A 13,748-nucleotide genomic window follows, 5' to 3' on the forward strand; every position below is an offset into this window, starting at 1 on the left:
AAGTATCAAGGAAATGCAATATATCAAATATAAGGCATAACAGTGAATATTTTAAAATTAGGTCCAGTTATATACTCTCTACCAGAAACAAACTAAAAACAAAATGACAGAGATTAAAAATAAACAAATGGGCAATTCCAGGGAACTTCCAGTCCAGACAAAATGATATAGGCCTCAAACTCTCTGCTTACTCCTGCCAAGCACAATTACAACCCCAGGGAATAAAGCATAGAGGCAATTAAAGGAGAATCCTGAAAGGTAGTAAGAGGAGAGGAAAATGGTTTGGAGCCTGAGATGGTCTGGTTCTGTGTCCCCACCCAAATCTCATGTGATAGCTCCCATAATTCCCACATGTTATGGGAGGGACCTGGTGGGAGATAACTGAATCATGGGGCTTATTTTTCACAGCTGTTCTTGTGATAGTGAACAAGTCTCACGAGATCTGATAGTTTTAAAAATGAGAGTTTCCCTGTACAAGCTCTCTCTCTCTCTTTGCCTGCTGCCATCCATGTAAGATGTGACTTGCTCCTCCTTGCCTTCTGCCATGATTCTGAGGCCTCCCCAGCCATGTTGAACTTTAAGTCCGTTAAACCTCTTTCTTCTGTAAATTGCACAGTAACTGAGTATATTAATATTAGCTAAGTAGACTTCAAAGTAAAGAAAATTACTAGTGGGAAAGAAAATTATTAAATAATGATAAATAGGTCAATCCACCAGGAAGATATAACAATCCTAAATATCTATGCACCAAACAACAGAACAGCAAAATATATGAAGCAAAATACTGCTAGAGCTGAAAGAAAAAACAAAATCATGCTTATCACTGGGAACATAAATAACTCACTCTCAGAAACTAATAGAAATGTTAAATAGAAAATAATTTAAAATATTGAAGAACTGAATAGCACTGAACCAAAGGGATTTAATTCACATATATAAAACACTCCACCCCAAAACAGGAGAATACAGTTTTTTTCAAGTTCCCATGAAAGATTTACCAAGATCTATCATATTCTGAGTCATAAAACAAAAATCCCACAAATGTAAAAAAAATAAAGTCATACAGAGTATGTTCTTCAACTATAATGGAATAAAATTAGAAACTAACAGAAAAACAGTAGTAAAATCTCTAAATGCATGGAAATTAACCAACATACTTCTAAATAGTCTAAACAGTCAATAGTTTGTGAGGTCTCCAAGTAAATTTTGAAACATATAGAACTGAATTTTAATGAAAATACAACACATAAAAACATATAGGATGCAACTGAAATAGAAGTGCAATAAAACTGTTTAACACTAAATGTTAACACTGAAAAAGAAAGGAAATCTCAAATCAGTAATCTAAATTCCTAGCTCAAAAACACTAGCCAAAAAAGAGTAAAATGCATCAAAAGAAAGCTCAAGGAAAAAACAATAAAGATCAAAGAAGAAATCTATAGAGTTAATATAGGACAATACTAATGAAAATCAAAGGAGAAAAAAGCTGTTTCTTTGGGTAAAATCAGTAAAATTCACAAACTTCTAACAAGACTGACCAAAAATAAAAGGAGAGAGACACAAATCACCAATATCAGGAATGAAAAAAAATTTTTTACTGCATATATTTTAGACATTAAAATGATAATAAAGGAATATTATCAACAACTTTACACTCACAAATTTGGCAACTGAAAAGAAACAAACCAATTCCTCAAAAATCACAAAATATCAAAACACAGATAAAACAGATAATCTGAAAAGCCCTTTAGCCTTAAAGAATTCGAATTCTTAATTTGAAAGTTTCTTTTTAAAAAAGATTCCAGATTCATGGTTTCACTAGAAAATTCTACTGGGCCTTTGCCTCCTGCTCCCACCAGAGCTTGGGACTCATCTTCGCTGTAACATGTTCACCACCTCTGGGGCCCCCAATGACTCTGTCACAGCCTCTGTTGCCCTGTGATCTGCAGGTACTGGGAGATGCATAGCTAAGATGCCAGGACATCCTGAAAGCTGGGAAATGAAACCGTTTACATTCAGGAATGTGGCCAGAGAATTCTCTCTGGAGGAGTGGAAATACTGGAATCCTGCTTAGCAGAATTGGTATGGAGATGTGATTTCAGAGGACAGAAACTTGATCTCTGGGTCTTGATGTCTGTAAGCTAGACCTGATGACCTTTTTGAAGGAAAGAAAAGAGCCCTGAAATGTGGAGGGAGGAGACAGTCACCATAGGATCACACCTGCTTAGCACCTGCTAAGCACCTCAGTGATTCGACTCTCCTGCCTTGGCCCAGCCCAGAGATGAGATTGTGACATACTGCTTGACTCTGCACCTTGAAGATGTGACTCTTGTCCAGCCTTGGTGCTGCCCACAGGTGGCACTGTGACATATGGCTGGGCCTTTCACCCAAGTGATGTGTGACTGTGACATACACTTCTGTCCAGAACCTGAGTGACTTGATATTTGCACCTGGTCTCAGCCCAAAGGTCATGTGACTCTTCTTCAGCCTGCACCCTGCCACAAAAGGATTGTGCACCCAGCACCTAGATGATGTCACTCTCACCTTTTGCCTGGACCTTGCATATTTAAGATGGGATTGTGACACAAACTTTAGCACAGCTCGGAGTTGTAATGATGACGCTCATACCACAAACCAGCCAACAGGAGAGATGCTGGCACTTGTACCTAGACTTAGAGAAATGAATAAACTTCTGGGTCTTCTGTAGGTGATGGAACTCACCTTGCTGGGTCTTGCCTATAAGAAACAATAGTACCTATCTGTGTACACATCACCCAGGTGTTGTGACTCTCCTTTTTTGACTAAAACCTGCCACAAAGGCTGCTTGTGACATGTCACTGGACCCAGAACCTAGTCTCTGACGTGTCTTTATTACCAGTATGTGAACAGACTAATACCGTAAATTGGTACCAGCAGAGTGGGGCATTGCTGAAAAGATAGCCGAAAATGTGGAAGCAACTCTGGAACTGAGTAACAGGCAGAGGCTGGAACAGTTTGGAGGACTCAGAAGAAGACAGGAAAATGTGGGAAAGTGTGGGACTTCTTAGAGACTTGTTGAATGGCTTTGACCAAAATGCTGATAGTGATATGGGCAATAAAGTCCAGGCTGAGATGGTCTCAGATGGACATGAGGAACTTGTTGAGAGCAAAGGTGACTCTTCTTATGCTTTAGCAAAGAGACTGGTGGCATTTTGCCCCTTCCCTGGAGATTTGTGGAACTTTGAACTTGAAAGAGATGATTTAGGGTATCTGGAGGAAGAAATTTCTAAGCATTGCAGGTCACTGTTGAGCCACAGATGAGGGTCTCTGTTCTGCAGGATGCGGTTTGTTAAAGTTGTTAAAAACAAAGTCTACTTTAAGAGATAACAAGTAAAATTTTAGAAGATGACCAGAAGGTAAACTGAGTACCATGCTTGGAAATGCTTGGTGAAACAGGGTAAAAATAAACACAACACACCCAAATACAGGATGATAGTTTGTATAACACAGAGATGTTATTTGTCACATTGCTTATGCCCATACAGAAAGGGATGTGACAGTATGCACAGCATATGCACGTGAACTGCTAAAATAAGGTGCAAAGGTTGGCCTGACCAATGACGCTGCAGTGTATTGTACTGGCCTGCTGCTGGCCTGCAGGCTTCTCAACAGGTCTGGCATGGAAAAGATCTACAAGTGGAGGTGACTGGTGATGAATGCAATGTGGAAAGCATTGATGGTCAGCCAGGTGCCTTTACCTGCTATATGGATGCAGGCCTTGCTAGAACTGCCAGTGGCAATAAAGTTTTGGTGCCCTAAAGAGAGCTGTAGATACAGGCTTGTCTATCCCTCACTGTAGCAAACGATTCCCTGGTTATGATTCTGAAAGCAAGGAATTTAATGCAGAAGTACACCGGAAGCACATCATGGACCAGAATGTTGCAGATTACATGTGCTGCTTAATGGAGGAAGATGAAGATGCTTCTAAGAAACAGTGCTTTCAATTCGTGAAGAACAGTGTAACTCCAGACATGATGGAGGAGTTGTATAAGAAAGTTCATGCTGCTATACAAGAGAATCCAGTCTATGAAAAGAAGCCCAAGAAAAAAGTTAAAAAGAAATGGAACTGTCCCAAAATGTCCCTTGCTCAAAAGAAAAACTGAGTGGCTCGAAATAATGCAAGCTTCCTCAGAGCTCAGGAGTGAGCTTCTGAGAGCTAAACCAAACAATTTTCCATGAGGATTTTTCAGATGAAGAATCCTCACAAAAGAAAGAAGAAAGAAAGAGAGAGAGAAAGAAAGAAAGAAAGAAAGAAAGAGAGAGAGAGAGAGAGAAGGAAGGAGGGAAGGAAGGAAGGGAAAAAGAAGAAAAGAAAGAAAGAAGAAAGAAAGAAAATTTGTAAGTAGCAAAGCATTCAAGATGTGACTTGGGTTCTGTTAAAGGTATTCAGTTTTAAAAAGAAAACAGGGCATAAAAGTTTGGAAAATTTGCAGCTTGACAATGCAATAGAGTAAAAAAATCTCATTTTTTGAGGAAAAATTTAATCCAGCTGCATAAATTTGCATAAGTAATGAAGAGCTGAATGTTAATTCCCAAGACAATGGGGAAGATGTCTCCAGAGCATGTCAGAGGTCTTTTTGGCAGCCTCTTCCATCACAGGCCCAGAGGCCTAAAAGAAAAAGATGGTTTCCACCAGGTGTAGTGGTTAACGCCAGTAATCCCAGAACTTTGGGAGGCTGAGGTAGGCAATCACCTGAAGTCGGGAGGTCGAGACCAGCCTAATCCACAAGGATAAACCCATCTCGCCAGGCGTGGTGGCTCACACCTGTAATCCAAGCACTTTGGAGGCCAAGGCGGGCGGATCACCTGAGGTCAGGAGTTCAAAACCAGCCTGACCAACATGGTAAAACCCCATCTTAAAAAAACAAACAAAAAAAAGCCCATCTCTACTAAAAACACAAAATTATCCGGGCATGGTGGCCCATGCCTGTAATTCCAGCTACTCGGGAGGCTGGGGCAGGAGAATCACTTGAACCTCGGAGGCAGAGGCTGTGGTGAGCAGAGATCACGCCATTTCACTCCAGCCTGGGCAACAAGAGTGAAACTCTGTCTCAAAAAAAAAAAAAAAAAGAAAGAAAAGATAGTTTCCTGGGTCAGGCCCAGGGCTCCCCTGTTCTCTGCAGCCTAAGGACTTGGTGCCCTGCATCCAGCCACTCCAGTCATGGCTAAAAGGAGGCAAAGTAGAGCTCGAGCCATGGCTTCAGAGGGTGGAGGCCCCAAGTCTTGGCAGCTTCCACATACTGTTGAGCCTGCAGGTGCACAAAGGGCAAGAACTGAGGTTTGGAACTCTCCGCCTAGATTTCAGACAATGTATGGAAACACCTGGATGTCCAGGAGAAGTTTGCTGCAGGGGTGGGGCCCTCATGAAGAACCTCTGCTAGGGCAGTACAGAAGAAAAATGTGGGGTCAGAGCTCCCACCCAGAGCCCCTACTGCGCACCGCCTAGTGGAGCCGTGAGAAGAGGGCCATCGTCCTCCAGACCCCAGAATGGTAGATGCACCAACAGCTTGCACTGCACACCTGGAAAAGCCGCAGACACTCCACACTCAACCAGCCCATGGAGACAGCCAGGAGGGAGGCTGTGCCCTGCAGAGTCACAGGCAGAGCTGCCCAAGGCCATGGGAACCCACCTCTTTTATCAGCATGACCCAGATGTGGGGCATGGAGTCAAAGGACATCATTTTGGAGCTTTAAGATTTGACTGCCCTGCTGGATTTGGGACTTGCATGGGCAATTTCTCCCATTTGGAATGCCTGTATTTACCCAATGCTTGTATGTCCATCATATCTAGGAAGTAACTAACTTGTTTTTTATTTTACAGGCTCATAGGTGGAAGGGACTTGTTTTGTCTCAGTGAGACACTGGACTATGTTCTTTTGGGTGCTGAAATGAGTTAAGACTTTGGGGGACTATTGGGAAGGCAAGATTGGTTTTGAAATGTAAAGGCATTAGATGTAGTGGGGGCCAAGGGTGGGATGATATGGTTTGGCTATGTCTCCACCCAAATCTCATCTGAATTGTAACTCCAACAATTCCCACAAATGATGAGACAAACACGGTGGGAGGTGATTAAATATGGGGTGGTCTTTCCTGCAGTGTTCTTGTGATTGTGAATGAATTTCAGCATATCCGATGGTTGTAAAAACAGGAGTTTTCCTTCACAAGCTCTCTCTTTGCCTGCCACTATCCATGTAAAATGTGACTTGCTTCTCTTTGTCTTTTGCCATGATTGTGAGGCCTCCCCAGCCACATGGAACTGTAAATCCATTAAATCTCTTTTTCTTCCCTGTCTTGGCTATATCTTTATCAATAGCATAAGAACAGACTAATAATTTATTCTGAATAGTTTCACTAATAATGAATAATTTAACTTAGCAACTGAACTAAACATTGAATTATGCATCATATGGTAAGTAAAATTAATAAATGCATTCAAAAATACTTGGGCTTTATTTGGGTCACATTTATATTACTGTGATTTCCAATGTTTTCACCTGAAGGAATATTTATGAACAGAAGGGTTGTTATTATTATTTGCATTTTTTTGCCTCGCTAAAAATACATTTAAATATCTTAGCAAAATTATCCTAGAAAACCTTACACACACAAAAAAAATCTACTGAATTTGTAAACAACTAGCATCAATTCTATATAAACTTTTTCCAGAAAATAAAACAGGAAGGAACACTTTCCAACTCATTTTATGAAACCAAAATCAGACAGCTAGTATAAAGAAATAAAACTATAGATCAATATATTCATGAACTTAAGACACAAAAATCCCCAACATAATGTTAGCAAACTGAATCCATGAATCTGTGAAAATAATTATACACCACGACCAAGTGGGATTTATTTCAGGTATGCATGGTTCACTCAATACTTGAAAATTAATCAGTGTAGTCTACCATATCAAAAGGCTAAAGAAGAAAAATCATATTGTTTTCATCTGAAGCCTCCAGAAGTAACACAGCCCTCTCTAATAGACTGAATTTAGATTTCTGACCTCCAAAACTATAAGAGAATAAATTTGGGTTAAGCCACTAAATTTGTGTTAATTTGTGCAGAAACAGGAGCTAAACGCACATGACAATAGGGACTTTGCTGATGTGATTAAGTTGAGGACCTGAAGAAGGGGAAATTAGAGCTAGGCAAAATCTAGTCACTAAGAGCCCCACATAAGGGCTCTTATGATTAGGTTGGAAATAAATACATTTTACAGACAAAGATTCCCTTTTCTTTCTCACAGTTTCACGCAGTCCCATCGCTCACTGACATACAAATTCCTTTTCCCGTCCTTGGCTTCTCACTCCATTCCTGTCACAAGGAGCTCGTTCCACGGTGAAGGCAGTGTGTCATACCAGAACTCACTGGCTGTACCACGTGCTCCATCGCCCAGAAGCAGCTGACTTCCGAAGCTGAGGCTTCAGAGGTACTACTTGCTGCAATCCAAAAGTCTGCAAAGTTGGGGTGCCACCCTACAGCATGGAGTATATCCTTAAACAAATGACTAATGACTGTTACTATCTCCGTCACAGCTCATTGGGAAGTGTGGGTGTGGGAAACAAAAGATAGAGATAGGAGCACCCGCTCCTTCATTACCACACCCAGTAACCTTCCTTATTACTACACTCAGGAAGGTTAAGCCTCATCTTAACAATCTTGAGCTCAGTGGATTTGCAGGTCCTAATATCCAAGGAAATGCAACTCATAAAAGTACAATTACCTTTATTACCTGAGGCAGGCTAGGCAGTCAAGGCACTGACCATGTCCTCAGGATGTGGCAACCACAGTGACCATGCAGTTGATACAATAAGCCTCAGCATTTGCATCATAACAGCTCATTCCAGCAAAGCTATCTTCAGTAGGGGCTTTTCCCTCTAGAGAGACTGCACACCTTGACTTTACCTGTCCTCAGACTGACCCTTTGCTCATTTTAATAGCAAAAAACATACCCCTGGGTGGAGATTTAAGATATTAATGAGACATACAATATATGAATAAGCATGCACAACTACTACACACGTGCACCCAGAGGACCACTCAGAACAATCTCACTAGCAACACTTCACCTCCTTATGAACAATCATGTAAGACTCCCACAGAGGGAGCCTCTGTGGTGCTGGTCTTTGCTGTCTCGTCCTTATGAGCAGCCCGTCCTGAATTCTCTCTCTCAGGGTGTACTGTCTATTCTGCACTTAACTTTCAAAGTATTCTTTTTCTCTTGCAAAACTCTGTGCTGCACTTCTTTTGCTGTGTGTCTTTTGTTTAAATTCTCTTAAACCAAGAGGACAAGAACCAAGGTATCACATCAGGCGTCAGCATTTTGTTGGAAGCTGAGATACTCCCTGGCCATGGGAAGCTCCCCACACCTTGTGACCATCAAGCAGAAAACAAGAATCCCTCTAGTCTTTTTTGATGAATTGAGATGACTGATATGAATTCTCAGTAGGAAGTGGGTCGCTGCTTCCTCAGGCAGGCAAAGAGAACTGTCTGGGCACTGCGCATTCGCAGGTGCGCCTCCTTGCATGCCAGCAGTCCCAGTTCACCCACACCTTGGCACTCCGGTACAGACGCAATTCCAAGGTCTCAGGTCCTATGAGAATGACGGTTTGAGTCACTTCAACAGTGGATACAAACCATGTATCTGCAGTGGTGGCAGAGGTCAGGGGAACATGGCATTAGAGCAGTAAGGTAACTAACAATTCAGACTTCAGAGTCAGCTCCGGAAGCCGGGGCTACAGCAGCTATGTTAACCAACAATTCAGACTTCAGAGTCAGCTCCGGAAGCCGGGGCTACAGCAGCTATGTTAACCAACAATTCAGAACAATTCAGACTTCAGAGTCAGCTCTGGAAGACGGGGCTACAACAGCTATGTTAACTAACAATTCGGACTTCAGAATCAGCTCCAGAAGCTGGGGCTACAGCAGCTATGTTAACCAACAATTCGGACTTCAGAGTCAGCTCCGGAAGCCGGGGCTACAGCAGCTATGTTTTACGATATTTTGTTGCTTCTCTTCCCCCACTTATTCTCCATATATGAAGAGCATTGGGGTAGCTAACACTTCAAGTTTCAGGTGTTACTGAACCAACATCATCCCATATCACACAGTAGTAGGTGATGGGATATTGTGGAGCTCTTGTTTTGGGGACAAGTGATTTTCTCTTGGACTGGACAAAAGATGTTTTAAAAATCCAAACAGACACAAGTGTCCCTCATTGCCCTTTAGTCCTGCCCTGGCCTCTCCCCTTCCTTCTCCCCAGCCCTGCTGCAGGCAGCTCGCTCATCTTCCAGAATCCAGGTGAGTCTGCCCAGGGGGAGACACTGGCAGGACTTGACGGGTGGAAGGAACAAGGCCACTTAGTCTCCTGGCTCCTCTGGCCAGGCCACAGGGGATGAGGGCAGCCCCTCCTACCACCCCCAGCTGGACAGCCCTGGCGGGAGCTGCAGCTCCCCTTTGCCCCTCAGGCCACGAGGTGACGGCCTCTTCTTCAGGAGTTCAACATACCCGTTCTTTCCGCAAACCTGACCTCTGAGCACACAATCTCTTTCTTTCTTGAGAAAGACCACACCTCGCAAGAAAGACGGAAAATAGTCATCACACGATGCTCAAAGATGTTCTTTACATGGCTGTTTCAGGAGGAAAAAACATAGAATAACCTAAATATCAACAAAAGGGGAAAACTGATGAAAGCCTACCCACATACAATGTAACGCTGCACAGATTTTTAAATGACACAGAAATACACGCATAAGTCTCCAGATGCGCACCCCTGAGGGACAGCAGGTCATAGCTGCTCACCTGGAGTATCCAGGGCAACTGGGCGAGGCTGGGGACACATGGCTTCAGTGCGTTCCCCCAAGGAACCAGGGAGTTCTGAGGGGCAGGGCTGCCCACAGAGCCACTGTGACCAGAGGGGTTCTGCGGGGGGGACGGGGAGGTGCCATTCGACTCATTTGACCACTAAAATTTGTTCATAGAAAGGATTTGATTAAATAATCTCTAGTGCTCCCTCTGATGGAAATTCCATGATCAGGCAGTTTCCCGGCTGGACAGGATTCAGTCAGGAACCGCCGCACGGAAAGCATGAGAAACCCCACTGATTTCTTCCAGGCACAGAATATCAGCTAATTTTGAAAGAAAAACTGTTTTTTTCTAATTTTAACAAAGAGGGACTTCTGTAGAAAACTGAAATGCATAAAATGCTTTCTTTTTATGAAGCTTAGATGAGTTCCTAACTTTAGGAACATTAAGATGTATCAATGGTTTGATTTACTCAACAAATTATCATGCTTGGAACATTACATTTAAATGGAACTTATTCGTACCATAATTACAGATTGACTAATTAAATTTATTTGTGAGTGCTTTTTCATTTCCCAAAGTTAAGTATAAATTGGTAGATGTTCTTGGGTCATCTCAGTTCTTGACCAAGATAGTTCTTGGGTCGTTTCAGTTAATTTAAAAAGAAACAGAAGACATCACACCAAGCCTGTGGTAAACCTCGCACTCCTCAAACATTTCTGAGCACATACTGGGTCCCGGGTTCCCAGGGCGCGCAGGGGCCTCTCCTGGTGGTGACTGTCCCTCTCTGGTGAGTCCCGCCTCACACAAACAGCTTGTGTGAAGTACCAGCAGGGAGACAGAGGGGCTTAGGAGATTTAGGAAAGGCTTTGGGAGAGTGACTCTTCAGGGTGGGGTTGGCACAGGGAGATGCACCATACCCGACAGTGCAGTGGACCTGGCCTTTGGGAAGGCGGCAGGTGCCGACAGACAGAGTCAGAGTGTTCTGGGCACAGTGTGTTCCTCCAGGTCATGCTGACTCACACACACGTCCCTGGCTGGCACCAGAGCACATGGGCGCTGGCTGGGCGACCTGCAGAGCTCACATCCTCCACCCTGACCTCGATCCCTCAAGAGCTCCCACAGGGCACCCCGGTCATGGAGGTCACCAGGGGCAGCCACCCTGAAAGGAAGGAGACCAAGGGGAAGTAAAGGAGCCCTCTGCGCCCCTGAGAGCCGTGGGGTCCTGGTGCTCCTGCACCCCCTCTCCCCAGGGCTGCAGTACCTCCCCCTCTGTCGCCTGAGCCGGGAACCCTCACAGCAGGCATATGTCCCACACCGTCCATCCTCACCTGGTTTCTCACACAGCTGTTATCTTCTGCTCTAAAACCCGAGCCCACCATGGAGGTGCCGCCCCAGGCCCACAGCCACCCTCCTCTGCCAGCCACCTGTCCCACTCCAGGACGCCTGTGTAAGGGGCCTGGCTCAGAAAGTGTCACCTGGGAGATGGAAGCGAGGACTGAAGTAACTTCCAACCCTCACCCACTTGCTAGGAGGCAGTTTCCTCACCACCACCACCCCACCCCGCCCTGCACCCCGCCAGACAAAGTCTTGCTCTGTTGCTCAGGAGGCACTTTCTATTATTGAGAAGAGAACCCTGGAAAGTCCCAGGCTTCCCCCAGGAGCTTGGAACTCCCCTCTGCCCAGGCATCCCGCCCTCCATCCCCCAGGAGCGAGTCCCTGCAGAGGTAGAGAGCCAGGCTCAGGTCCTCCATGATGGCCCCGAGGTCTGGGAATCCCAGGTCCTGGTTTTTAATCTCTGGACAAATGGCACTCACATTGCCCTGGCTCACTCTCTCATGCTCAGGAATTAATTATTAATATCCGCATAGCATTGCTTACCTTTAAGAATGTGTCCTCCTGTTCTAAAAGAATTTTTACATGAATATTTCATGTGATAGTGTTGTATAGTACTGTAAGTCACTTCTTTTTTTTCTCATTAGAATACCATGTAGCATAGAAACTCATCCATATGTAAGAAATTGATTTTAGCTTTTAATGAGGGGATTTTTAAAAACAATGCAGTGTGCTAGGTATTTGTCAAGAAAACATTACATTTAACACGATGCCTTCAGATAGGTTTAAAGTCTCGCCTTTCCCTTTATTCAGCTTCCCTGTGAACCCAAGTCACAGCTCCGGTTCTCATTTCCTTTTGCCTCTGAGCCTTTGTGGAGACACCATCCTGCGTCGTCCCAGCACCAAGCATGTTGCTCAGCTTCCCTCACGCACTCCGGAATCCACCGGGCCCAGCCCCTAGGATGATCAGCGCAGGGCCACTGCTGCAGATTCCGGTGGACGGGACAGAAGTGAGCAGTGCTGTTGGCTGGGAGCGCTGGGGGACAGAGAAGGGCCTCCCTACCATGCTGGGGCCAAAAAGAACCAGAAAAGATGCTCAGATTGAGAGGGGAGACCCCCTCGCCGCCTTTAATTTCACCTCCTCCCTCCCCACCTTCCAGATGGGAAGGAGGGTGAAGAAGGGGAAAAAAAATGAAATAAAATACCAAAGAGCTGGGAAAATGACTTCCTTTTAGTTCCCAGTGTCTCTGCTATCTGTTAACCCTGAAATGAATGTTAATCCTGCCGGCCGGAGCCCCCCACTGGTTCACGCCCCCACATTTCCACAGACCAGGCTCCCTCCTGGAAACAACTCTGCCAACAAACAGCTTGTTGCTTTTGTCTTGTCTCTGTAAGCCCCCTCCCCTGCTGGTTCCTGTTCACGCTGCATATTAATTAGCAAATCAATGAAGCCAAAAGATTGTATGGTCAGACGTCCAGCAAATGGACAATGTAAGGCCAGTGCCTCCTTGGGAGCCGAATGGACATGCCCTTCTCTCTCCGTGCCTAAAAACTACGTCATCATACTGAGCACATTGCTCAGCATTTGCCCTCTCCACGCAGGCTCCCCTTGCCCATTTCCGCATTCCAATCTCAGCCCTGCACCTGCCATAAATTTTGAAAAGGCCTGCCAAGAGCCTGCCCTATGGTAGCTCCCCCGTACATCCTCGGCCAGCCCCTCGTCCGTGCTCACTCCCTTCATACCCAATGGAAATGCCCCCGCTTTGTTCACCTCGCCCATCCCCAGTCTTTTAATACCCAATAGAACTACCTTGTCTTTGTTTCCCCCGTAGTCAATCAGTCACTTCTACTCCCTATAAAACCCCACGCCCCAAGAAGAGAAGCGCGACTTCTCTGGCCCCTCCCGGACCATAGAACCTCGCCCGGGAGCCGAATAAATTGGCTTTTAATTTCCTCACTCCGGTCTCTGTTTCCTCATTAAACTCGGAGAGAAGTCTAACAGACAACGACAGTTCCACCTCAGTTTCCCCTTTAGCATTGGAAGCCTATAAAAGGGGAGAGAAGCTGCAGCTCAAGGAGCTCAGTGAATGAGGCTGTACAACCCCCTACAGCTCCCGGCTAAATAAAAGCCACTTCTTTCCTCAGTTCAGTGTTCGAGAGGTTTGTTCCCCGCCGCTCCTGCTTCAAGATGAGCTTTGGAGGACGGAGGAACTGCACAATGCAGCGTGAGGTACATCCCTGGCCCAGGAACAGGGCAATTTCAGGGAACTCTATGAAGGAGGTGCAGGGGTGGCTGAGAATGGCAGCCTCCAGAGAAGAAGGCCAAGCCCAGTCCCACCTGTGCTGGCTCGTGCGTGGGCTGACACAGGGAGGGGAGTGTGCGGCTCAGCCCCTCACTGATCATCGGGTTTGGTTAGATGTGTAAAGGCCCTTCTGCTGCCAACAGTCTCTCTGCCCCAACTCCTGGGGATACTCCAGCACAAACCAGGGAACAAAGACAAGGCCAGGAACCCTAGGCAGCAACTCATCTTCCCAGCACCCCACACTTCCTTACGTCTGCCTGGGTA

At 45.1% G+C, this 13,748-nt stretch overlaps 1 protein-coding gene and 1 pseudogene across 3 annotated transcripts in view; one reads left to right on the top strand and one right to left on the bottom strand.

Moving 5' to 3' along the window:
* OCA2 (OCA2 melanosomal transmembrane protein) overlaps nt 1–13,748 on the bottom strand; it is a 225,315-nt gene that overhangs the window by 90,202 nt on the left and 121,365 nt on the right. The gene's annotated exons all lie outside the window — the stretch shown is intronic.
* LOC105722681 (large ribosomal subunit protein uL18-like) lies at nt 3,310–4,199 on the top strand (annotated as a pseudogene).

Source organism: Aotus nancymaae, unplaced genomic scaffold (genome assembly GCF_030222135.1).
Source record: "Aotus nancymaae isolate 86718 unplaced genomic scaffold, 86718_ANA_hifiasm-v0.15.2.pri h1tg000075l, whole genome shotgun sequence".
In the NCBI taxonomy this organism is placed as follows: domain Eukaryota; kingdom Metazoa; phylum Chordata; class Mammalia; order Primates; family Aotidae; genus Aotus; species Aotus nancymaae.